The sequence below is a fragment of the Ictidomys tridecemlineatus genome, unplaced genomic scaffold, assembly GCF_052094955.1.
Source record: "Ictidomys tridecemlineatus isolate mIctTri1 unplaced genomic scaffold, mIctTri1.hap1 Scaffold_80, whole genome shotgun sequence".
NCBI lineage: Eukaryota > Metazoa > Chordata > Mammalia > Rodentia > Sciuridae > Ictidomys > Ictidomys tridecemlineatus.
Window position 1 is genome coordinate 1,125,716 of NW_027525947.1, and position 27,583 is coordinate 1,153,298.

A 27,583-nucleotide genomic window follows, 5' to 3' on the forward strand; every position below is an offset into this window, starting at 1 on the left:
TCGCAGGTCTTTTGGTCACAAAGATGAAAAAGATGATCAAAACACTTGATCATTAGATTAATCCACTGATTGGTGAATGAACTACTGGGAGTTGCCAGAACCTCTAGGCAGGTGGGACATGGTTGAAGGAAAGAGATCATTGGGGGTATGCTATGGGGACTATATCTTGTCCTGGGCCCTTGCTCTGTCTTTCTGCTTCCCAGTTGTCATAAGCTGAATAGCTTTCCTCTAATATGCTCTTCTGCCTCACTTAGGCCCAAAACAATGCACTCAGCCAATCAAGGACTGAAACCTCTGAAACCAGGAACCAAAGTAAATCTTTCCTTATTTAAGTTGTTCTTGTCAGGTATTTTGGTCTTGATGAAAAAAAAAAAAACTGGCAAACATATCATCTTAAGTCCAGAGTTTATGTGAGCCTTCCTTCTTGAGGTGTAGTCTCTGGGTTTGGAGAAATATACAATGACATATAGACCCCAATACAATATCTTACAGAGTTGTTTCACTGCTCTGAAAATCGCCTGTGCTTTGCTTGTTCATCTCTGCCTACCCCCAGACCCTGAAAACCACTGATTTTTTACCATCTCCATAATTTTCCTTTTTCAGACTGTCATATAATTGGAACCACAAAGAATGCAGGCTTTGTGGGTAACTCGATTCATGACCTTTCAACTTTATGACAGTGTGAAGGTAAAACATAAAGTAGAAACTATACTTTGTCTCTAGTTCCTGACAATTTCAAAAACCCTGGAAACTTCCTGAGTGATAAAAATGCTTTGCTATACTATATATAATGAAGTGACTCACAGGGGTCCCTTGAAGAGTTCCTGGATAGGGCCAGGTTGCAAGAAAAACCAACAATATGATTGGAAGAATGGAATTTTCAGGTTCACTTTAGAGAAATAAAGATTATAGATTGATAATTCAAATATGTGACTGGTAATTTAATCCATCATGCATGGAAAATGAAACTCCAATTAAGAACTCTAGACAAAGCATAGGGGGGGGCTTCCTGGTTAATGAACACCACCATGTATGTCCTAGTAGGGTGGTACCACCCAATTTCAGAGGCAGAAGCTCCTGTGCTCAGGATTTTCTGGAGTTTGTCCTAAGTAACTTTCATCTGGGTAGCCATTAGCATCCTTTATAATAAAATGATAATTGTACAAATAGCACATACTGAATTCTGTGAGTCTAGTGAATTAAAAAAAAAACTGAGGAATTACAAGAAGCCCCAAATTAAATTTGAAGTCAACTGAGCAGAAATGTAAGCACCCTGGTGACACCATTAGTGGTTGGGATCCGAATTAAGGACCATCTAGTTGGAGAACCCACCCTTTAGTGGGATCTGATGCTAACTCTAGGTAGTTAGTGTCAGAGTTGGTATGGATTATAGGACACCCACTTGATGTCAGAATTGTTGACAGGAGGCAACTGGCAGTTGTAGGACAGGCCTCAGAAACAATCCATTGGTATTCAAGCAGGAAGACAAACCGTTTCAAAAATATGTCTCTAAGAATATAAAAGGTAGAGGTTCACATGGTCTGAACATAAGATGAGAAACTTATAGCTCTACTGGAGAGTTTGTGGATGAAATAATGATATTACATAAAAAATCCAACAATTGAAAAAAGGCAATTAGTATTAACTTTAAAAAATTTAATATAATCATAGTGCACTACATGTGTTCAGATGTCAATAATGATTTTATGGATTATTCTACACTGCAGATTAATTCAACCCAAATTGATGATGTCATTTCACTGGAGGACTATGGAAGGATAGAAGACATATAACTACGTGGTTGCAGAGGTGGGAAGTGAATGAAGAATTAAGTCCTCATCTTCAGTACTTGGAAGTCCTAAGATGTGCAACATCTATACCAAAAAAGAAACATTATGGGTACTTCATTTAGATATATGAATGTAAATATCAAATAAATGGCTAAAAGAAGTATATTTGGTTGTCGATGAAAAATGTAAATGGAGGCAGAAGTATAAGTTTCATAGAACCCAGTTTTCAAACTATGGGAAAGAATTATAAGAATACAAATAAGAGATGAGGGTAACTTAATTATCAAATTAAGCTTCTTTGATAATGCAGGAACATTCAGAGGTAAAATAATTCGATCATGAGAGCTGTAATCACATCAGTCCCTCTCAGTTTGAATGGATTAACTGGGTGGGAATAGTAGGCAAGGCAGGGCATGGCTGGAGGTGGTGAATCACAGGGGTGTACCCTAGACAGGTGAATCTGCCCTGTGCTTCTTCCACTTCTCTCTGCTTCCTTGCTGCCATGAGAGGAGCAGCCTCCTTGCACCATACCCTTCTACCATAATGCTCTGCCTCCTCATGAGTCCAGACCAATGTAGTCAGTCCACCAGGGACTAAACCTCTGAAACTAAGAGCCAAAATAAATGTTTCCTCCTCTAGGTTGTTCTTGTTGGGTATTTTGGTCACAGTGATACAAAGCTGACTAAAATAATCACAAGAGTACTGTGACACTATCATGGGAATTTTTTATCATTTTTAAGAATGAATTTTTTATCATTTTTAATTTTTGGTGGAATTTCAGAGATCACACAATTTTTTTTAAATGCTGCTTTTATTATTCCAAATCTTTTGTATCTCTCTAAATCTTCCTACTAGCCACTTGCAAATAAGTGTTTCTATATCATGGGAGCTAAAATAGTTAATTCTGACAGGAAGGGATCTAAAAGTCTGTTTATGGAAAGTATCATAAGAAATCCCAGGCTATTGCTTGCATGTAGGAAAGTGTCTGGAGTACTTTCCTCTCTCCTCTTCTGTTGCTACCACCTGGCCTTCTTCCAGGCCTCGCCTGGGTAAAAGATGGCACTACGTACTGCAACTATATGACTCTGGATGCAGGGATTTCCTGTGCCCATATGGCTGGAAACTGCCTATCATTTTCTGTTCATGTTGGGTCTACTGTACTATAATAAATACTATGAATTTGGTCTAGATTTGGTATACAATAAACAATATAAGAATACTAACAACAACATATCCAACAGAGTGGGTGAAGGATTGAATGAGAGATGCTTACCACAGAATCAGCCCTAACTTTGGCTCCTGCTGTCATGCATCTCATCTTGTGCTCATGATGCAAATCCAAACTTCTCATGGTTCACAGTGCTCCTTGGGGTACGCAGCTCTGCCTATCAGCCCTTGCTGCATATGCTCATCCTGCTCCTACATGCTCTGATGCCAGCTTCAAGAAGCAACCATCACCCTCACACCTCAGTGAGGGCCCCTCCCTCTGAGACCAGTTGCAGAGGGTTTTCCTTATGAGTTTCCATTACAACAAGGTACTCAGCTGTGTCTATTAGCGTCTACCTGGTGCAGTTATTCCCCAGCTACCTGTCTACATATTTATTTTTGCCCGAGTACATATGATTTAAGTCTCCTATTGAAAGAGGCATGTGGCTGCAACTTTCCAATCTGAATGTGGGGTGACACTCATAACATGATGATTATGGATAAGACTGGGCTTGTTTCTGTTGTTATAATGTGTCACCAGTTTACCAGTCTTTTGATGTGTTTTCTAAAACCATTTCTTAGATTTAATGGATTGTTCAATTTTCTTTGTCCTATTATTCTCTTCAAGGTTTGAAAATTTTACATCCTATTTCTATTCTTATAGTAGTTATTTACAATTTTTAAAACCCATAATTTACTTACTCTCTCTACAAATGCCTACGTAAGTCAGCGCACATACACACACAAACATATATACTGGTTATAGATATAAATAAATGATAGGTGATAGAGACAGAGAGAAATATATTTACTCCCCAATTTTTTCTACCTCTGAAATACCCGATTTGCCACCCCTCCTGGACTATTTTTTACAATGATAAGATCTAATCATTTGGGATAGATTGCTGTTGTTGTTGTTGTTTCAGGGATTGACAATTAGGCTTAATGACAAATTTTCTGGACTCTGACAACTTGTATTTCTTATGCACACTTATTTTGCTTAGGGCTTTTTTCTGTTTTTACATAATTGCAATACATTATTCCAGAAATTCTTTCAGATAATTTGTGAGTAGTGAACTTTGACTCCTTATATATGTGGGGGAAAAATATATGTGTGTGTGTGTGTGTGTGTGTGTGTGTGTGTGTGTGTGTGTGTACATTTGCTTTTCTACTCTTGGCTTTGCAGAGTCTAGGATAATAAGTACTTTCCTGTCTGAGCTTTGACATTATCAAGTCCTGTATTTTTTGATAAGAAAGATATTATGAGCTCATTCTTTTAGAGAATGGTTTTCCTCTATTCGGCTGGATGAATAAGATTTTTTCTTCATACTTGGTGGAATGAAATTGAAATACTGAATGGATCTTTTACATTTAAGCCGCATGTCTCCCTTAAACTCTAGAAACTAAAAGGAAAAACATCAATATTTCCCATTTGCTCAGTTATTGAGATAAAATCAGACTCAAGTCAGAATTCATTCCAATATCTACTTTTAGTCAATGGTTTCCAAATACAATTTTCCACTGAAGGACTCCATGACAAGGCAAATCCCAAGGCTGGGTAGGGGGAGGAAGGTACACACACTTTTGCCTGGGGTTTCTCATATTATCTTGTGCCTGAAATTCATAGAGAAATTATCAAGGGTCATGGAGGCCACAACACTAAGATACAGATGCCAACCAAATGACAATGTCAGCATCCAGAAAGAAAAATAACTACAATGAAACAAAACAAATTAAATACAAAAAGAAAAAAAATCAGTAATTCAAGGGCAAATAAAATCTCATTGTCACCTATCTAAATAGGTTAACTACTTCATAATTTTTAAATAAAATGAACAGCTAAACATAAAATACCCTGAAAACAAAAACACACAAAGAGGATTGGGTTGAAATCCCCAAATGTCCTCGACCTAGACAAGCTGTTCATAATAATGAAACAACATCCCATGTGATCATTGAAGACACATAAGTGAGGCTGTTTGAAAACTTTCAAGTTATGTATACATAGATGATGCATTTAACAGCTCTTTTCAAATACAGACAGTGACATAGACTCTCAATGTCATACAACCAAAGCTACCTACTTATAGGAGTGACAGGCCTGAATCCCCCATACACCCTGGCTCCACACTCACAGCCCTTTCCAATGTACCTAGTAGATTCAATAAGCAAATCAAAAGGAGACTTGCTTTCCCTCCAAAAGAGCAGTATTTCTGAAATAAGTGGTATCCTCCCAGTCCAGACAAAAGTACAGGGTGTATCTCATCTAGAGCATTTCCCCTGACAGTAAGTTTGAAGCATTTTAATAGTACTTCTTTCTAATTCAATGTGCTTTTCAAGTGATATCTAGAATACCCAGGAAGCCAGGGAAAGCTGCCTTTGTGCTAATACATCAATGACCAGCTGCTCCTCACTGGAACAAAACGCCACTGGAAGGAAACATTTCCTGTCATGAATATTGCTTTCCACTTTGTACTTTAATCCACTGCCCATAATTTTCCCTGTCAGAAACAATGAAGGTGCCATCTGTATGCTGCCATTTTAATACTTGCCTGATGGTTATTATCAAAAGATTGTCCTGGATCACTATCACTGTGTTAAACTGTTACATTCACAGAACAGGATGGAGAATCCTATAGAAACTTCCTTCAGCTGTGTGACATTCAGCCCTTGGGTACAGAAGCCTCAATTCAATGCCTCTTGTTCCTGTAGTCATCAGTTGGTATATGCTATTCCCAAGCCTCACTGCTGAGAGAAAAGTACCTGCTGCAATTTCTACTTATTCTGGAGTTGTAAAATACAACACCACGAACATGAAGAACAGGAAAGTCTCAAAGCCAGATATGAAAAGATCTTCCTGCTTGAAATATCCCAGACTACCTGAAATTTACCTAACTGCTTTCAACTATCTATAGGATATACCCCTAAAAATAAAACAGATATGTAAGTCAACTTTCCATTACTGTAACAAAATACCTGAGATAGTCCACTTAAAAGAAGAAATGTTTATTTTAACTCACAGTTTCCAAGGTTTCAGTTCATGGTTGATTGACCCAGTCAACTTGGACCTACAGCAGCACAGAACATATAGTGAAAATCTACTTACTTCATAGTGGCTGGGAAGCAAAGAGAAAGGAAAGATCTCTCTTCAAGACTTGCCCCCAAAGACCTAAGTTTCTTCCACTACATCCCACTTCTTAAAGGTTTACCATCTCCCACCAGTGCCATGTATGGAGGACCAAGCCCTCAAAATAAAGGCTTTTAGGGGACATTTCTGATACAAATTATAACAAACATAAACACCTGAATATTTGCAAATATCAGGATCCTATGAACTTTTTATCCATTTTAATCAACGTATTTATTATTCTGTAAATTTCAAACAAGAAATTTTATTGATCTTTAATATACAGATATTTTAGGCAAATGTAAAATATTGATTCAGCCACAAATTTGCTGAGTAACTACATTTAATAAAAATGTAGAATACTTTTTGTAATAAATATAAAACTTTTATAAAGAAATCCTAGTGTTGCTTTAAAATAGTGTTTTCAAAGCTTTTAACTAATTGATTTTTAAATCCCAAATATGTTTTACTTTATAAGGTATAAAGTTAAGGTTGTCCAAGATTACATACCCAAAACTGCATTACCTATTTAAATACCATCTTTAAAATCAGTTTAGCTAGGTTTTGGTGTGCTAGGTCACTTTGCAAACATTTAGTTTGATTTTCCTTCAGAGGCAGATTATAAGATCAAACAAAAAAAACCATCTCCATTTCATTCATGAGCCACCACCTTTCATTATCAGACCCTGCTTTGAGGGACACATTGTCATGCCTAATAAACAAATTTTTAAATAAGAGACCATTGACTAGAGGCTGTCCCCATACTGTTACTTCTTATGTAACAAATAGCAACCTAACAAACCCAAGCAACCATAGTGAAATCTAATTTGGAAGTATAATGAACAGCAAAGTTTCACCCAATGATAACCAGTCAGGTTTCAGTCAATCACAGGTAACCAACTGATAAGACCATGCCCACATAGGCAAATGCCCACCTGTAGCAAATCAGATGATTTCTATACTTCTGCATTCCACCTATAAAACCTTCCTGATTTTTCTACTTCTGCATTTGGCTTATAAAATCTTGCTACTGGGTGAAACTCTCTGAACCTCTTCTAGCATTCAGTCCTGCCTGATTCATGAATGCTTCTTTGCTCCAATAAACTTCAGTAAATTTTCTTTTAACAAAATCCCCTCTAAAAATAAGAATATCCCTGAAGAATATCCATGCTTAAAGCACTTTAATCTTAGGAGTCTAGATTTTTTTGATATTTTAATAAATCAAGAAATAGAAATATAAGAAGAGTATTAAAATAGTCATAATAACAAGAAATAGAGGCTGTAAAAACTAGCTGTCTTATGAAGATATACAGCAATGGGAAATCCTAGGACAGGGTCCAAGGCTTCTCATAAATCCTTCTTTACTGTTAGCTCTGTAAATAATTATGTCATTTCAACATTTCTAAATATTAAAAACTACCTCAGCTAATATATTTTCTCCATAGTGGATAATATGATGTATAAATGTGATTTAGTTTGACAATCATTCATTCATCACACTAGTAACCCTTTAGTCTTGAAAAATAAAAGGAATTCATTGGTCAAGATTTCTCTAAAGCTACTTAAATATACTTTAAACCACACAAAAATTCAGTTCTAGATGCAATACAGATATAAATAAGAACAATAAAAATACAATAACAAAAACCTTATTAAGAATGTATAGAATTAGGCTGGGAGTAAAACTCTGCAGGAAAAGATATGTTTAGTGTATCTGAATCCCTGGGTTCAATCTCCAGCACAGACAAAAAAAGAAAAATATCTTAATGAATGTGAGGAAAAAAAAATACTTTTAAAACATGGCATCATGTGCAGTGAACATATAAGAAAGGATTTCTAAGTTGGGCCATGCTAAAGAATTTCTGCTTATCAGAAGACATCATATTCTACAAGTATACTATACTTCCATTAAAAGTTTTCAAAAGAAAACAGAAAGAACATTTTTAAAAGTAAACCAACAAGCCAAAGAGTCCCAAAGAGTCTCAAAGGATATTTGCAAAGTAAGTAACTGATTAGTATGGTTTGACTATTTATCCCTTCCAAAATTTACTTTTTCATTTCCTTTATGATGGTATTAGGTGGTGGGACCTTAAAGAGGTGGAAGTTATGAGGGCTCCACCCTCATGAATGGACTAATGCCATAATTGCAGGAGTAAGTAGTAGGTCTACCCTCTCTTGCTCTCTCTTCTTGCTCCTATGCCATGTGATGCCTCCCACCATGTTATGACACTGACAGAAGACCCTAGCTAGATACTGGCACCTTGATATTTGACTTTCCAGCCTTAATAAAGATAAAAAGAAACACCTAGTCTCAAGTATTCTGTTACAGCTGCACAAAATAAGCAACATGTTCAAAATAGAAAAACTCCTACAAATAAGTAAAAAAGAGGATATACAAGAGATATGAATAAACACTTCTTGAAAGTAAATATTCAAATGCAAAACTAAAAAATGAAAATGTCCTCAACTTTATTAGTAATCAGAGAGCCACTACTTAAAATCACAAGGAAATATCACTCCATCAGAAGGGTAAATTTATGTTTTTTCTATGTTTGCAGTACTGTGGATCAAACTCGGGACACTGAGCATGTTAGGTAAGCAAGCTCTACACTATAGAGTTATATCCAGTGCTCCAGAATGACAATTTAAAAGACTGAAAATACCAAGTTTCAGGGAGCATGAGCAGCAACAAAAACCTTCAAATACTATTGGTAGAAATGTTAACTGATATAACCATTTGGCATCATCTGGAAAAGTTAAAATCATGAACCTATGACCTACCACTACTAACTACAGACCAGACAGAAATGCAAACCCTTTGTATAGAAAGACTGACATCTGAATTAAGGACAGTGTTGTTGAGGAGTTTTGCCCTTTAATGTGTGGGAATTGAGGCTAAGTGGGTAGTGTCAGAGCTAAATTGGATTATAAGGCACCCACTTGGTGTCAGAATTGTTGACAGAAGGCAAAAGTGAAAATAAGCACCAGTTTGACAGCTGTAGGATAGGCCTAGGAAACAACAAATCTAGTTTCTAACAGAACAAAATGTATCAAGAGTCTCTAATAATGATAAAGATAGGAATCCACATGTGTCTTAACATAAGGAAAGAGATTTATATTTCTACTGAAGAGTCAGGATAAAACAGGGATTATATGAGAGAGTCAACAACTGGAAAAGGTAGTATTAACTCTAATGAAAACAAATATATCATAATTTACTCCATGGCTCAGATGTGAAGTGATTGCAAAGATTTTCATATCAATACTACAGATTAATTTAACAAAACCCGATTATGTAGTTTCACTGTGGGAAGGTGGGAAGACAGGGAGATAATTATTTGACAACTGTGTGGCAGTGGAAGTGGGGAGAAAATGAAGAATTAAATCCTCACTTTCGGCAATGATAAGTCCTTAGATGTTGAACATAGCTTACACCAAAAAGTGGCAATATGAGCATTTCATTTAGAGATGTGGATGTAAATTTCAAAGAAACATCTGAAAGAATATTTGTGGCAGTGTTCTGCATACTAGCGAAAAATCTAGAAACAACCTAAATATCCATAGATAAAATAAGAAAACTTATTATCATCTTACAACAAAAATAAATAAAGTAGAGCTACAGGCAACAACTTGGGGACTCACAAAAATAAATTGAACAAAAGCAGCCAGATTCAAAAGATTACATATTGTATGCTTGTATATAAAGTTCTAGAAAAGGGGGCTGGGATGTAGCTCAGTGATAGGGCCAATGCTTAGCATTTGCAAGACTCCAGTTTTGACCACAAGCACCGCAATAAAATAGATAGATAGATAGATAGATAGATAGATAGATAGATAGATAGATACTCTGAATGAGGGAAAAGCTGTGTAGGTGGTGTTACCTTAGGTGGGCTTCCTTTTTGTCAACTTACTGAGTTGTTTTTGATATGGTGCATTTGCTCATATCTATTATACACAAAGTTTTAAATTGGTTAAGGAATAATTTCCAAAATTAAAGCTTGTGTCTCTCCCTGAGCTGGCTGGTGAGTTAAAGTTTACTTCAAGTGACAATAAAATGTTTTCATAGAAAACATAACAAACTAATGTTTTCTAATTAGTGATTTCAATTGAAAATTTTATCAATTTGAATTTAATGAAATATATTCTGGCAATCAGTGAACAGTCAGTCTTAGCCTAATTTGTTTAATCAAAATTTCCAAACATAATTTATTCTATATGTGAGCTTCTTAAAACATATTAGAAACTCATAATAAATTTCTAAAACTTGAAACCAACTTGAAAGCCACTCCAATGCTTGCCTTCTCTATATATACTAAAGCAAACTGGTTTTCCTTCCTCTAAAGTAGACTTTTTGACTCAAGACAGGAATCTTTTTTTTAAAATTTTATTGATGGTCTATCATATTGTTAAACAGACAATCATGCAAAGCAGACTCTTGTTATAACATCATTAAACTAGAGAGTACTTTATCTTGGCAAACCCTTTCTACTCCAGCTACAGAATATACTAAACCAATATTTTTCCTACACACAAAAAAAATTTCTGGGTGCTTATGGTAAAAAGATCTCAGAAATCCTAGTCCTAGGGCCAGGGACGTAGTTCAGTGGCAGAGGCTTTTCCATCATGCTCAAAGCTCTGGGTTTAATGCCTGGGACTGAAAACAAACAACAAAAAAAATCCTAGTCCTCATAGCTGTGCTGTGGCCCTAATCCCCAATATAATACGCATTTGGTTGCTTCACCTTGATAATCTTAACCTTTTGGATATCAGTTGGCCTATAAACTAAGATAGGAATCTTTACAATTTGCTTTCAGTGATCCAAGAGTAAATTTCCCACACTGAGGATCTCTTACTTGTGGAATTCATTAACAATGACAATGGCAATTTCCTTCCCTCTTCCCTCTGCCACCAACAGTTAAGACTCATCAGCTCCTGCACCAGCAATGGACTCAGAACAGGTGGTCAGGCCTCTTATCCAGGCCTCTTCCTCTGCTGATTTTTATAGAATTATACCAGATTTTACATAACTTCCAACTGGATCTCATATTAGTTTCAGTTGATTATTTCATCTTGCCAGGAGCTGTGACCTGAGGCTACTATATAGCTTCCAATTTGGTATCTTGGAATATGAATAACTGTATTATGTGATGCTTTATTCTACTAAAAATGATATTTAGCAGTGAAAGTAAAGGGTAACAGGTAAGGATAATATGGACACATGTACACTATTTTGTGATACTTTGGAATCATTTTTGCCACAGTCATTTATAGTTGACGTTGACTGTGAGGAAATCACTGAAATGAAGAGCATGTGACTTGCTATTAGAAGATACCAAATGAGCGCTGGGATATAGCTCAGTGATAGAGCATACTTAGCATTCATGAGGCCCTAGGTTCAATCCCTAGCACCAAAATAAATTAAATAAATAAAATGAAAAAAGGATTCCAAATAACTTTCTTTTTTGTAAAACACTACCTAATCCTGATTTTTAAAATAAACCAATAAGAGAGCAGAGATTTTCAATGGCATCCTTCCATAACAAGACTATTTCTCTTTCTTTAACAGCATGTCAGGAATGAACCAGGAGCTCTGAGAGAAGTGAATTCTTTGGGGGGAAACCTTCAGAGGTAGACTTCAAGGGTATCATTTACAACAAAGTCTCCTTTAGTAAAACTGCCCATAATTCTCAGCCTGTAACAGTAAAAAAAAAAAAAAAAATGTAGATTTATGTTCTTAGAGCCAAAAGCAGTATTGACAGGGATAAAACTCTACTGCAATAAATATGGATCAATTATAAAGGAGCACTGTAAACAAGTTTTAATTTAGAATTTCAATTCTGCTATCAGCAAGAATAACAATGTTATCAGCAATGTTAAGGAGGTAGTGTTAACCAAACCTTGAATGAGAACAATTAGGAAAGTTGGAAGAAATGCAAAACTCGTGTGTGTGAAGGCACCAGAAAACTCACAGGCAGTAAGGAATTGTAGAGAAGCTCCCGAAGCAAAGGAATACCCTGAGAGAACAACAGGATGTAGGTTACTCTTGCAGAACCATATGGTGATTCTTTTAAAAATTCCTAAGAGGTTAAAAATGAGGAGACCTAGATTCAAGAGCAAGGAAGACAAAATAAGAGTTCAGGAGTTACTGAAGATGAAAAAAAAATTCTAGTAAACTCTAGGTTTACACCCTAGAATGTAGATACAAGAACCAACTTCGCAAAGACTGAAGCCTGGCTTCTTATTTTTTTAATTCCTACATGGATTGAGGTAATCTGTTACTACTGGTGCTCATAGGCTGGCTTTTGATCAGAAGCAAATATAAAACAGGAGTAAGAGTATTTTCAATACCCTCAGATTATCCCTGCAATTTTTCATATGCATTGTTTGAAATGAACTACAAAACCATCAGTCTAAGAAGGAACATGTGAAAATGCCATGTGACTGAAAAATAAGAGGAAAAATCAAAAATAGAAACAGAAGCATAAAATATCACAAGGATGGAGTCATCAGATATAAAATTATTCTTATTGATGTATTTGAGAAATTTTAGGACAAACTTGAGATCTATATAAATTCTAAAAGTAAAAAATACAGTATCTGAAACTTTAAAACCAATTGTATTCCCTGTATTTCATATTCTTTTCCATAATTTCTGGAACTAACAACAAATAGTTAGAAATAAATTATCTCATTGTATCTATCAGTCAACAGAAAATAGTCTGAAGCCCAGAAAGAAAATAACAAAAATTATAGAAAAGAATATGAAATATAGGGACTACAATGTTTTTGTTTGTTTGTTTGTTTGTTTGTTTGCTTTTTTTTTAATCGTCACACTATTAACATTTTGGGGCCCAGACAATTTTTTTTTGCCTTGGGGGGACTGTCCTATGCATTTTAGGATACTTAAAAGCATTCCTTTCCTGGACTCTTCCCAATAAATATCATTACCACCTTCTTCTCCAGTTAGACAACCAAAAAATGTCTGAAGACACTGAAAAATATCCCCTCAGGGACTATACTGTTTCTAGGTGAGAAACACTGGGATAAAGTGACAAACTATGACCAATTCATGACTGCAATCCCAAAGGATAAAAGCAGAATGAAACAGAATCCATACTTAAAGTAAATAATTGGTGACAATTTTCCAAAACTTATGAAAAAAAAAACAAGTAATAGACTCAAGAAGTATTATGAATCCCAAGTAGGAAAAAAAATGCCCTATGTACAGCATAGTAAGACTGTTAGAAACCAAAGATCAAAAGTAAAATTTAAAAGCAGACCAAAAAAAAAAAAAAAAAAAAAAACAAGAGTAACCCTGAGGGAACAAAAACAAGACGTACAGCTGATCCCTAGAAAGTCAATGGAAGTCAGAAAACAATGGGGTGGTACCTCAAAGTGCTGAAAGGAATCACTGTCAACCCAGAGTCTATCTCTAAATTATTAAAAATGATAGCAGCAACATTAAAAAAAGATAGCAGTATAAATATATTTTGAAAAAAAGCAAATAAAGAGAGATCTTGCTACTCCCAGGCCCACACAAAAGAAAACACTAAAGGGTAGAAGGAAAAAGATCTCAGATGAAAGTTAGAAGATGTAGGAAGGGGGCTGGGGATGTGGCTCAAGCAGTAATGTGCTCGCCTGACATGCATGGGCCACTGGGTTCCATCCTCAGCACCACATATAAATAAAAAAATAAAGATGTTGTATCCACTGAAAACTGATTAATAAATATTAAAAAATATTCTCTCTCTCTCTCTCTCTCTCTCTCTCTCTCTCTCTCTCTCTCTCTCTAAAGAAAGATATAGGAAGGGACAAAAGTAGCCAAAATTTAAAAGTTTGGGTAAATATAAAAGGATATGCTAATGTATAAAATAGTTATAATCTGTATTACAGAGTTTAAAAACAGATACAAATAAAATATATGACAATAACTGCACAAAAGTTAGAATTATGGGGTTGGAATGGAAATGGAAATGAAGTGATCTTAAGTCCTCATATTATACAGAAACAGTTATAATTTAGTGTTTCATTATTCATGGATTCCTGCTATAATCTCTAAGCCACTACAAGAAGAATGTATGACTCACAAGCTAGAAGAAGGTAAAACTGGAATCACATCAAATGAGTAGTTCATGCAGAAGAATGTAATAAAGGAGAAAAAATGAATGGAGAAGAGACAGGGCAAAAGCAAATACTAAAGGATAGATTTAAACCTAACGATATCAGTAATCACATTAAAGATCGCCAAAGACAAAGATGATCAAACTAAAGCTTTAAAAAAAATCCATCTATTCGAATGTTCTCTCTGATATGTGGATCTTGACACACAATAATGGGGGAACAGCAGTTCATTGGATTAGACAAAGGTGAACAAAGGGAAGGGAAGGGGATGGGAAGAGGAAAAACAGTAGGATGAATCAGACGTTAACTTTCCTAAGTACATATATGAATTCAATACCAGTGAAACTTCATATCATGTGCAACCACAAGAATGGGAAGTTATACTCCGTGTATGTATAATTTGTCAAAGTACACTCTACTATCATGTTTATCTAAAAAGAACAAATAAGGAATTTTTTAAAAAAGAAAAATACATCTTTGCACTGCTAACAAGTAAACAATGAAACAATCCTAGATGATTTCTAAATTTAAAAAGGAACAGATATTGAACAGAAAGTGATGGTGGAAGTTATACAATAATGGGGAAAAAACACAATTTGATTTTAAAACTTGCAGTTGTTTACAACTTGGCCTATTTGCATCACTTTAAAATTAATGCCTGTTAATATTGATTAAGGCACCATACATGGTTTCTCACCATTTTAATTTTTAAATATTTCTCTACACATCCATAAACATGAAGAAAAGATAGCACAGCTGCACCAGAACGCCTTGGGCAAGGGTGATCTGGATGATCCACACACCCATTCTTTTTTTTAGTTTACTTTGGTTCATGATATAAAACATATACTTCTTTTGTAAATTTTAAGAAATGTTACTTTTCATAACATTATTAGGTCAGGTTTCTAGTTATGCATGTAATGAGCTAGGAGGCTACCACTGTGTCCTAACAAGAAGTAAAAGCTGAACAGACTAAAAAAAAAATCAATAGCTCTTCTTAGACCCCAAAAGGGGATTGCTGGGGAAACAGACAGGTGATTACAGAGAGCCACTGTTCACAACAGAGACTCAGAGCAAAAACCACTGTGGAAATCAGTGGGAGGCAGGAAATCTTTCTGGTAATTAATGAATTGCTAAAGGTCCAATTCAGTCAACACTGAGAGTTAAAAACTGCAGAGAGACTTAGTCATAGAGGGGCCCCATGATATTGTAGGATTTACCTCCAGGACCCTGACTAGGTTTCCTCCAGTAAAGATCAAAGAAAAATCCCCCTTGTGTCCTTCGCAGGGAAGGGCCAAATGAGCCATTTTGAAATACACCAGACCACTCTACTCTAAACAAAGCCTGCTCTGAGGAAGAATAAATTCATGTCTCTAAACTATTGATTTCTTGACAAAGCCTAACTTGCCTGAGGAAAGGAAAATACCAACTGAAGTCTGTATTAGCCACCATGTCCGAAGATGGAGAAAATTACTGAGAAACACTTGTGAGTGTCATAGTCCAGAGGCTTAGGCAAACCACTGAGACCTGATTAACCTCAGGACATGGAGCACTTCCCCTTCTCCCATACCTCATACCTATTGGGAAAGGTCTTTGGAATTTCTTCACCTAGTACATCATGTCTGGCTATTAAGACAATATTACAAGATACACTGAAGGACAACAGATACAATTTGAGGAGACAGAGGAAGCATCAGAAACAGATACGACAGGAATTTTGGAATGATCAGACCAGGAATTTAAAACAATTCTGATGAATATACTAAAGGCTGTAGTGGATAAAGTAGAAAGCATGCAAGAATATATGGGTGATGGGAATTCTAAAAAGGAACCAAAAAATAATACTAGAAATCACAAACATGGTATCAGAAATGAAGAATGCCTTTCATGGGCTTATAATGTGCTAGACATATGTGAGGAAAGAAATCTCTTAGCTTCAGGATATATCAATAGAAATTCTGAAAACTAAAACAAAAAGAGAACAAATACAGTAAGAAAAAAAAGGAACAGAATGTCCAAGGACTGTAGGACAAGAAAACAAATCATGTATACATAATGGAAGTACCAGAAACAGAAAGGAACAGAATACTTGAAACAACAATGACCCTCAATTCCCCCAAGTTCTTGTCAATCACCAAACCATAGACAATAACTGCAGGGAAGATGTGAAGTAGGATAAACTGCCAATCAAATAAAAAGTATACATCTACATGTATGATTTTCAAACTAGAGAAAATAAAAAAATAGAGACAAAATTCTGGAAGAAGCAAGAAGGAAAAAAGACCTTATCTATAGAGAAGAAGAAAAAAAAAAAGATGATTACATTCAACTTCTCAGAAACTCCGGCAAGCAAGAAGATGGGAGTGGATATTTAAAATGTTGAGAGAAAAAGCAACAACAACAAAACCAGCCAAACTGGATTTCTGTACCCTGAGAAATTATCCTTCAAAAGTGAAGAAGAGGGCTGAGGTTGCAGCTCAGTGGTAGAGCATTTGCCTAGCATGTGTGAGGCACTGGGTTCGATCCTCAGCACCACATATAAATAAATGAATAAAATAAAGGTCTATATATATAAAAAATATTTTTTTAAAAAAAAGTGAAGAAGAGCTGGGTACCTATATTCCCAGTGACTCTGGAATCTGAGGCTAGAAGATTACAAATTGGAGGCCACCCTGGACCACTTAGCAAGATTCTGCCTATAAATAAATAAATAAATAAATAAATGGAGATATAGCTCAGTGATAAAGTATCCCTGGTTGCAATCCCCCAACAAACAAACAAACATAAAATAAATACATTTATAAACAAACAAAGGTGAACCCATACAAACAAAAGTTGGGGAAATTTGTTGCCAGATATCCTTCATTTCAGAAAATCTTAAAAGAAGTTCTTTAAAGAGAAATAAAATGAGTAGATTTGAGGTCAGAAACTCAAATTTACAAAAAGGAAGATTGCAAAAAAATGTATAAGATACATATATTTGTTTTTCTTATTCTTACATTGGTTAGCAATCATGTATTTGTTTATGTATCAGGACTATTTTGTTACTATAATGTAATCACACTATCTCTGAAGTGGTAACAATGCAATAAATGGAGAAAAACATATCATGCCAACAATTAACAAAAGAGCAGAACTTGGGTTAGCTGAATGCATATTGCAAACTCTAGGGAAATCACTGAAAAAGTGAAAAACAGAACTAAAAAAAGTATAACTGATATACCAAAAAAGAAAAGGGAATCATGTAGAACGCTCATATCCAGCCCAAAAAGGCAGAAGACTGGAAGAACAGGAATAAAGGTTAAGGACAACAAAGAGAAAACAGTAAAAAATGTGGTAGATAATAAGCCAACGGTATTAATAATTAACTTGGAATTTCAATGATCTAAATGCACCAATTAAAAGATATAAATCATGGAAGTGGACCAAAAAGAACAAGACCCAAATTTACATTGTCTACAAAGCCCCACATTAAATACAAAGTCACATTCAGATTAATTAATGAAGGAAAGCATATCTTGCCAACACTAATTTAAGAACACTATACTGATTTCAGATATAGAGGCCTTCAAAGGGTCATTACAAAGGGACCTAATTTTCTAAAAAAAAGTCAAAATCCTTAACATGTATGTATCTAACAAGAGGATGTAAAATTATATGAGGCAAAAACTAATAATTTCAGGGAGAAATAGATGAATCTACTATCATAGTTGGAGATTCCAATACAAGTTTACTAAAAATGGACAGATGCAGCAGGCAGAAAATCATTAAGAACACAGCTGAATTCAACATCATTAAACAAAACAACTGGCTATAATCAATATCTATAGACCATTTCATCAAATAGCAGAACTGCATTTTTTAAGATCACACGGTCCATTCAACAAGACAGAACACATTCTAGGCCATAAAGCATTGTTTAACAACTTAAAAGAATAGTGATCATACAGCGTATACTCTAAGTTTTCAATAAACTAGAAATCAATAACTCAAAGATAGCTGGAAATTCCAAGACATATAGAGATCAAAACTTCTGAACACACAGGTCAAAGAAAAAAATCTCAAGAATTAATATTGTGAACTAACTGAAATAAAGACATAACTTATCAAAATTTGTGAGAACTAGTAGAAACAGTGCTTAGAGGAAATTTTAGAACACGGAATGAACATCTCAGGAAAGAAAAATCTAAAATCTAAGTTTCTACCTTAGTGGGAAAGACCACAAATCTGAACTAAACAGAAGAAATATTTATAACTGAAATCTATGAAATGGAAAACAGAAAATCAATAGGGAAAATGAACTGAAATAAAACCTGATTCTTTGAAGCCACACTAACCAAAAACTAGAGAGGATATACATTACCAATATTAGAACTGGAAAAAAAAGTACAACACTATAGATCCAATGGATATTAAAATAATACGTAAAAATACTATGAACAACTCTATGTTCACGAACTTGAAAACCTACATGAAATTCATAATTCTTTGAAAGACATAATGTGTCAAAGTTCACACACATAAAAATAGGCAATCTGGGCAGACCTATATTTATGAAATAAATTGAATCGATAATTAATAATATTCCAAAAAGGAAAGCATCAGACCCAAATGGGTTCCCTGGCAAATTCTACTAAACATTTAAAGGTAGAAAATATAACAATTCTCTACAATCTCTTTCAAATGGCAGAAACAGAGAGACTACATATTAAATCATTCTATGAGGCCAGTATTACCCTAATGACAAAATCAGAGACACTATAAGAAATGAGGACTACATGCTCATGAACAGATATAAAAATCCTCAACAAAATTATGAGCAAACTGAATCCAACAATGAATAAATATAATTATACACCATAGCCAAAGGGATTTATTCCAGATATGCAAGGCTCACTCAACATTCAAATAGTAATGTTATCCATCCCATGAACCAGCTAAAAAAGAGAAATCATATAATCATATCAACTGATGCAGAAAAATAGATGCATTTCACAAAATAAACATTGATTAACAGAAACAACCAAAAAATCAGTAAAGTAAAAATATAGGAGAACATCCTCAACTTGATAAAGAAAATATACAAAAATCCTACAACTAGATACACATTTAATGGTAAGAAATTCAAACTTTTCCACTAAGATCAAGAACAAGGCAAGAATGTGCCCTCTGATCACTTCTTTTCAATATCATACTGGAATTACAACTAATGCAATAAGACAAAAAGGAAATAAATATACACAAATTGGGGGGGATAAAATTGCATTATTGCCAATGTCATAATTGTCGGTGTAGAAAATCTGAAAGAATTAACAAATTAAAAACTCTCCTGGAGCTAATAAGCCATTACATCATGTTGGTGGACACAGGTTAATATGCAAAATCTAATCACTTTCCTATGTACCAGCAATGAACAAAAGAACTTGAAATTTAAAACATAATTTAAGCCTGCCAAAAGTAGACATCTGGGTTTAAATCTTTAAAAATTATGTACAAAAGTCTGTATCAGAAAAACTGCAAAATTCTGGTGGAAGATATAAAAGAACTAAATAAATGGAGAATAAATTTATTTTCACAAACTCAATATTGTCAAGATGTCAGTTCTTCCCATCTTGTGCTATATAGATTACACTGTAATCCCAACCAAAATTCCATTGATATTTTGTAGATACTGAGAAATTGATTCTTAAGCTTATATGAACAAGCAAAAGACCCAGAACAGTTCAATACAATATTGAAGGAGAACAAATTTGAAGGAATAATATATCCAACTTTGTATTTACTAGAAAACCACAATGGCCTTGACAGCATAGTGTTGGTGAAAGACAAATAGATCAATGGAACAGAATAAAGAACCCAAAATAGACCCATGTAAAAATATTCAACTGATAGGCTTTTAAACAAATGATACAGCAGCTACCATCTATGTGTACACACACACACACACACACACACACAAAAGAATGAATGAATGAGTCAAATGACACAGACCTTCACAAAATACATCTCAAAATTTATCAGATTGAAATGTAGAATGCAAAACTATACATGTCCTGGGATATAACACGGGAGAAATACCTAGTTGACTTTGGGTATGGTGATGACATTTTATCCACAACACCAAAGGTATGATCCATTAAAGAACAGTCAATAAGATGGACTTCATCAAAATTAAAAAAAAAAAAACTTCTGCTAAGTGAAAAATATTGTCAAGAGAATGAGAAGACAAGACAAACACTGGAAGAAAATATTTGCAAAAGACACATCTGGTAAAGGAATGTTATTCAAATATATATATTTCTCATAAAATTTAATAAGAAATAAACATGATGACTCAAAACTGGGCCAAAAATCTGAATGGATAGAGATACAGATGGCATATAAACCTAAAGATGTTCCACACCATATGTCATAGGGGAAACACAAAGTAAAATAACAATGAGATATCACTACATTCCTATGGGAATGGACAAAATCTAGAACAGTGACAATACCAAATACTCCCGAGGATGGGGAGCAATAGGAACTCTCATTTATTGTTGATGGAACTACAAAATGGTACAGCTACTTTGGAATACAGTCGGACAGTTTATCATAAAAGTAAATATACTCTTACTATTCATTCCAGTCATTATCCTTCTTGATATTTACCCAAAGGATTTGAAAACTTAAATCTACATAAAAACATGAATACAGGCGTTTATAACAGCTTCATTAATAATTTGTTAATAATTTCCAATTTTTTGAAGCAAATAAAGTGCCTTTCACTATATGAAAGGATAAACTATGATATATCCATAATATAATATTATTCAGTGCTAAAAAGAAATAAGCTATCAAGTCATAGAAAATGGAGAATTTAAAATGCATATTGATGATGAAAAAGGCTATTTGAAAAGGCTACAAACAGTATGAATTCAGATGTGTGAAATCCTGGGAAAGGCAAAATTATGCAGATAGTAAAAAGGTACTCAGCAGCTGCCAGAGGTTGGAGTAGAGTATAGAGATGTAAAGGCATAGCACAGAGGGTTTTTAGAGCAGCAAAAGTACTCTTCTGTACAACACTATGGTGGTGGAAATTTACCATTCTATCTTTGTCCAAGTCCATAAATATGCATATCACCATCAGTGAAACCCCAATGTGAGCTCTAAACTTTGTGTGATAATGACAGGTCAGTATAGGTTCACTGAATGTAACAAGTGTACCACTGGTGGGGGATGTTGATAAAGAAGGCTAGGCATGTGTGGGCATGGAGGTATATGAGAAACCTCTGTACCATCCTCTTAAATTTGCTATAAACCCAGAACTTCTAGGGGAAAAAAAGTGTGGACAAATAACTTTACTGGGATAATTTCCAGATTTTCCTTAGGCATTTGTTCTCAGAATGTGTTCTATAAGTGTAATCTTTATAAATAATATGGGATAATATTTAGAGTTGTAGCATTTTTAAACAGTAGTGAGTAAATGCAAAATCATAAATCTGATGAGTCTGAGCACAGGGCCACCAAGGGGAGTTCAGAGGAACCACAAGGATACTGGGATACTGGGATACCTAGGATACTGGGCTCCACAACTTTGTTGCCTTCTGCATTTAGGTAAACTCTAAATGTTTAATCACTACTGTCCTGTGATTAAAACTTCCAAAAAGTGGACCTGCAATCCAAAATCTATAAAAATTTCAAAAATCATTTGTGCATAATTATGTGTTTTATATTTGTGCCTAATTATATATTGATTTATATTATTAATCTTAAACAACCTTGCCTTCTGGACATGATTTCATAACTATGCACATTTATTTTATGCAAATCAGCTCTTACAAAGGTCTTTAGATGTATGTGTCCAGGTGACTGACCAAATGGCAAGAATAAAGGAGAAATATTATGAAAATTGTTGGCAGTTTAGAATCTTCCATTTGCATCAATTCAAAATGATTTCTTATGTACTATCTCATTCCCATCCCAGTGACAAGCCCATGAGGTTAATAAATTAATAATCATCATAAGTCAGAGTATGCATTTAGGAATAATTGAGGTACTTTCACTTAACAAATGTTTCCCTTTCTCCACATTCCCACAGTATCATTTTAGGTTTGACCTTGCCGTTGTTGTTTCAGTTTGTCTCCAAAAGTTCAAGTGTTGGAACTTTAATTCCTCAGTGCACCATTATTAGGAGGTGAGGGCTAGTGAGAGGTGGTTGAGTCATGGAGACAGAGCACTCATGAGTGGATTAATGCCTTTCTTTGGATATTCTGTATGCTTTCTTTGGATACATTCTCATGAGACTGATTAGTAACCCCAAGAACAGGTTGTTCTAAAAAAGGTCACCTTTGGTATTTTGCCTCTTCTGTGTCTATTTGCCCTTCTGCTTTCTGCCACAGATTAAAGCAATACAAGGCTCTCATCAGAAACTGAGCAAATGCCAGCACCATATCCTTTGACTACCCAGCCTCCAAATTCAAGAACCTCTTATAAAAGTACCCAGTCTCAGTATTTCAATTTAGCAACAGAAAACAGACTAAAAAAGACCCATCCTCATCTCTGACATACATTCCTCCCTTCTCTCCAACCTATCCCACACACAATGTTCTAGTATCATCTAAACACAGATCTGATTACTTCCCTCCCCTACTCAGGAATTCACCTTCCCACTCTCTACCTAGTGCTTTATCAATTCCTTTGAAGACTCTTGTTTTGTCCTCAAAACATATTCACTTTTTTACTGTAATCAATAGTTTACACTTGTTACATTTAATAAAAAATGTCATGGTTTAGATTGTTTTCATTTCTAGGAAAACATGCTACAGCAAGCTGGTCTTTCAGCTTCATGAAATGCTTGGCATGCCACTTCCTCCTGTTCTCTTAGGTACCCAGACTAGAGCCCAGGGTGAACTCTGCAGAAGCATTCAAGACATCTCACACATTAACACTTCTACCAAAGAAAAATCATAACTTCCATCTTGCTAGGTGTTTTCTCTAACACAAAATAAAAGGATCAGTAAAGCTGTCAGTAACCAGGTCAATACTGTATCTCTCTTTTAGAACTTCTCAAAACTCAGCACCACATAAAAATAAATAAATAAATAAAAGTATCATGTCCAACTACAATAAATAAATAAATAAGACCACCCAGGAATCAGGAGCCCACCTTGTTGAAATGTGTGCCTCCTTCACTGCATTTTTCCTCTCTCTGTTCTCATTACCTGGAAAGCCATTCCTACTTTCTCCATCTGGCAAACTCCACTCACTTTTAGAAAGCCAATCACTTCCTTTTTGAAACCATTTTCAGCCACTATAGTTGGAAATAATTGTTTTCCTTATGCAGATCTGCAGCACTCGGTATATTTATGTTAGATTTCATCAATATAGTAAGCTTGGATTTACTTTTTTAGTATCCCAAGCCAGATAATGAGATCACTGAAAACAGAAATTATTCCTTGCTCATCTGTAAATTATCAGAATCTAGCAAAGTTCATATTATTAGCCCAATAAATTTGTAGAATAAATTGACAAAAGAGTAAATGATCTTTAATGAAAATAAAATATGTAAAAACATATGCCATTTCCCTAGCTCTCTAAGAATTCCTTGCCGACAAAAAGTAGAACAATAATATGGGGGGGGCGGGGGGAAATGACTATGGTCTAGAACAGCCCAGTCAGATGGGTAAATGACCCCTAGAGTTGAATTTGTAACAAGAATCCTTATCAGCCAAGATTTTGCCACATAGATCCCTTATGAGGACCATAGTGTCTCTGTCCAGGGTGCTGAGATTTCAGCTGGAAAAACCTGACTTTGTTTCTTAACAAGGAAAAGCCAAGCAGAACTAGAATACAAATGATTGCATATTTCCTTGTCTCATTTGGAGACTTCTTTCTCATCCAGGATGTTAGGACAATCATATTCAATTTGTTACAGTTCAGTCAGTTTAAGTAGATTGTGCTGACTTTGTTCCACAAAATAAGTTACCCAGTCCAAAGGAGGCTGCAGATTTAGAAAGAAGGACCTGTGAGTTAGATGTGGGTTTTCCTCACTACCCTTTCTTGAATCACTATGTGACCTTAGGCAGACTACCACACCTTTCTAGGCATGGACTTCCTGCCCTGTAAGTATTCTGTGATTAAGATAGAGCAAATCTTCAGTGAATCATAAGTGTGTGTCAAGAACTTTCACTTTTTTAATCCTCTCAAAATCCTGTGAAGTGGATATTATTATTCTCATTTTACACATGAGAAAACAGGGCTTATAAAGCTAAAGTAGTTTTCTTAAGGCCACTCCACAGCATTACCTGGTTGGGAAGTTCAATCCATTCACAGCTAGATCCACAGCCAAGGTGACTTTAAGACTTTCTCTGATTGCCCCTTGCATGACCTCTGGCTGCTGATGGTCATCTTCACATGTTTTTATAACACTGGAATGGTCAGGGTACACAGTGATTATGATTTTTTTATTTTAACTTTTTTAAAAACATGACAATTTTTAGAATTTTTCTCATCATTAATGCTAACTATGCTTTCACTTCTTCTAAGGTGAAATGCCTCATATTAATCACATTCCTCAAAGAGTCTCTTACAGAGGCAGGGATACCCAGGATATAAAAGCTTACAGCTTCTCTGTGAGTGAGCAGTCTCCCATAGCCTTAGAAGGCCTGCTTCACTTGCTTACACATGTTCCTAAGCAAAGTAGCTGCTACACCATCACATCCTATCCAGATAGCATGAAGACAACCCCATAAAAGGCTGCTGTGGAACATACAGTGAGGTAGCCTGACCAGAGCAGATCCTGAGCAAGTAGGGAAAGGGAGACTGACTTCCCTTTCTCACCCTATCATGTACCATTTGTGGAGTATATTAGCTCAGCTGCCTGGCCCTTCCTCAAGTCATTTTTCTATGGAAATGACTACAGAATGTGCACAAGTGTGGGGTCTCTTAAAGTTATCTCCACATTCTTAAACTACTCACAATAACCCATTAATTGCTAAAATATCCATTCTATTTACAGGAAAGTCAAGACTCAGGAGACTCAAGAAATTTACCTAAAATCAACAACCCAGAGATCAACAAAGCCCAAAGGCACCAAAATCCCAAGAACAAATCCTGAGCTCCTTAAAGTAACACAGGAGCTGTTCTATAAAGCAAGTACATCTTACAAATGCCCTGGAGTCTCTATGCCTCTTCCACCCCAAATCCTCTGCACCTCCATTGCCCTGTGACCTAGAACAACTTTTTCAGTTTGTTTCCCTAACTTGATATCCCTATCCTCTCTCCTTCTCTGTAGCCTGTGCTCCATAAACAGCAACTAACTCATAAACCAGTAATCCAGGTGACAGTAGCTATCTTCCCCTAAATCTCTCAAGATAACTTTTCCACATCATCACACATACATTCAATATCTAAAACAGGATTCTTCCTATAGGAAGAAGTACACATTTGACACACATGTAATATCAGAAGGAAGTCATTTGTCACTGCAATTTTAACTAGATTAAATGACAAATACGTATCAGCATGGCCATGTGGGTAACTATTTGCAGGATTATGAAATGTCACTATCATCTTATGCCACTCTTCCTGAAACCTTCTGGTGGCTTTTAGCACTTTCTAGCTGTAGTTGTGGCTAACTTGCACACCTCTTTCTTATGGTATCATTCCCTCTCCATGAATATCATTATTCCTTTGCCCCACCCTACCCTAATCCAGGCACTCCAGAACAGAATTCAATGCCTTATGTGGACCAGACATGCAAACCTATTCATAATGAATCAAACATTTTGCAAAAGTATCAGTACTGTATGAAGGATATACCAATGCATATTGAATATTCAAAGCAGTCTAGAGGAAAAATTAAGAGAACAGTGCACAGATTTGCCAAGTGAAATGAGTACTGGTAAGGCTGCAAAGCAAGAAGAGTTCAATAAGAGCTGGAAGCAGCTGCCTGAAGGGACAGACAAGTGAATCTCTGGTGTGGAGCCTTGAGTTCTCCGAGGAACACTGCCAGAGGAAGATTCACCAGAAAGGTAAAAAAAAAAAATCTCCATTACTCAAATGGGAGGGGAGTCCAAACATCCACAGCTCGCCCTAGGACAAACCTACATGCTAGTAGCAGCAGAAAAGCCTAGAACTGATTAAATTGACACTGAATGAGACCATTCGCACACTGTTCTTGCTACTGATTCCTAACATGGAATACTTTCGCCCTGAGTTTCTAAGCTGAGGGAAAGGTGAGACCCAAGTTCTCATGCACAGGTAGCCTGGGCGATGAAAAAAAGCTTCACCTGGTCCCTCCACAACAGGCGGGGAGACCAAGGCAGCCCGTGGCAAACTGAAGTCGCGGTCAGATTGCTGGCCGCCTCGTTCGGGACCAGCTAGGAAGTCCGGGCCAAGCTACACTGCTTGGCAGTCCCTGTGCTGCCACAGCCCCTAGGAGTTGGCGACAGGGAGATGGCATCCCTGCAGCCGGCGCTGGGACTCACCACGTCCATGATCTGCAGAAGGCTTAGAGAGAAGTAGACTGTGAGCGGCTGGGAGTCGTTGGCTACGGGCCTCTCCAACGGGTTGTAGTTCTTGACCAGCTCCTTGTAGAGCTTACTCTGGAACTCGCCTTGCAGGGACACTTACGAAGAAAAGAGCACCGGCAAGCTGCTCAGGAAAGGCCCGGGGAGAGATCCCCACGCCCCCCTCTTCCTTTTCCCTCCTGCACCCCTGCTCGCGTCCCCCGCCGCTCAACCATGCAGCCCAGAACTGCAGCCCCGGCAGCGCCCTGCTGCCCCTCTCTGGCGGGGATACCCAACCTGGCCCCCGAGCGGAGCGCAAAGAGCCGCCCGGGATCCCGCGGAAGAGTGGAGGACAAGAAGACGTGTCGGCTTTACCTTGCAGGAGCGACGCGACCAGCGCCAGCCAGACACCTCCCCGGGTGCCGCGCATGTTGGTTCCCAGAGCTGCCGCGAGCCGGCGCGCCGCCCTCTCGGCTGTCAGCCCGGGCCTGCGCCTGAGGCCGCGGAGCCACCTCTCCCGCTTGGCTCGCACGCCTATAAAGAGCCGAGCGCGCCCCCGCCTCGCCCGCCCCCGCGCGCCTCTCCACGTGATGAGCCCCGCCCCCGGCCTCCTCCCCGCCTGCCCTCGGGGGAGGGCCTGGCGTTTTCCTGGCTACCTCCGGAACTGCTGCGCCCGGGTGAAAGTGCTAGAACTTTGAGCTGCTTACGCTCTGGGTACCCCCATCCTAGTTTCCACTAAGCGGACCCCGCATCACGCCTCAGGCAGGGGCTCTCCAACGCAGGGTTCTGTTCTTTGCGTTCTTTGTCCCCTTTGTGCGCCCTCCTGCTCTCAACCAGAAGCAGCCTCC

General features: G+C 36.6%; 1 pseudogene; it reads right to left on the reverse strand.

Moving 5' to 3' along the window:
- Nucleotides 1–27,254, reverse strand: part of LOC144374646 (neuronal acetylcholine receptor subunit alpha-7-like) — a 107,082-nt pseudogene extending 79,828 nt beyond the window's left edge.
- Between the last annotated feature and the right edge of the window lie 329 nt (nt 27,255–27,583).